Source organism: Octopus bimaculoides, chromosome 12, assembly GCF_001194135.2.
Source record: "Octopus bimaculoides isolate UCB-OBI-ISO-001 chromosome 12, ASM119413v2, whole genome shotgun sequence".
NCBI lineage: Eukaryota > Metazoa > Mollusca > Cephalopoda > Octopoda > Octopodidae > Octopus > Octopus bimaculoides.
Window position 1 is genome coordinate 23,756,892 of NC_068992.1, and position 1,047 is coordinate 23,757,938.

Sequence of the window (1,047 nt, forward strand, 5' to 3'; positions counted from 1 at the left end):
ACTAAATTTAACATTACTGAGTTCCAACTTACTTTATTGCATACATATCCTTTACGATGTTTCGGTTAAGTTGGAAAAAAACTGTTGAAGCAGAACATGTGTTGAAGAACCATAATAAACCACAGTTAAATAACATACTTTAAATTATATTCTGACTGAGAGAGAAAGAACCCTTTTACCATATACGTTGTAATACATAAAGTACACACGTTTTAACCAAACGAACTAAAAATTCTTGTCGTTTCATTATAACATCAAATTTGTATTGGTAAAATCATTTAAAAACTTAGAAATGTCTTTCAGTATTTCTTCCTGTGCTTAGGATTCTGAGTTCAAAACCAACTGATGTGTATTCTGCATTTCATCCTTACAGGGTCGATAGAATATAGAATTGGTGTTGACTTATATTGTTATCTGAAAAATTCCAGGATGTCTGCCTAGATTAGAAACCATTACTGCTGTTAATTTTTCTTCTTAGTAAACTGTGCTGAATATTCACATTCATTTTGTGTTTAAACTCCACAAGTTGCCCTCTACTAAAATTTATTGCCGCGTACGTATTTCCAGGATTTATTTACTTCGGATTTACATAAGGTTTTATGGTTTACTTTTTTAAAATCTGTTCATCCATCTCTAACTCATAAATTCATATCATTTTCCCTGTACATATTTCGATCGAATATAATTACCATTTTTTGCATGGAATGTCTAGCTTTTAAAATACACAGCAAATTCTTAGAACATCTCAAATGTATCTTACAGTTTTTTTTTTGTTAATTATTTAAGTATTTCTTTCAATGTCTTAGAAATATATAACTGGACTGAATTTCAAAATCATCAACATATCGGGTTTTGTCAAGCAAATGTGAAACTATATATGTGCTTGAATGCATGTATGTGCGATTATGTGCGTGTATACATACACACGCACAACGTACACAAACACACACATATATAGATGTCCATTGTGTGTATATGTATATGAGTATATATATGAATGTATATATATATATATATATATATATATATATATATATATATATATAT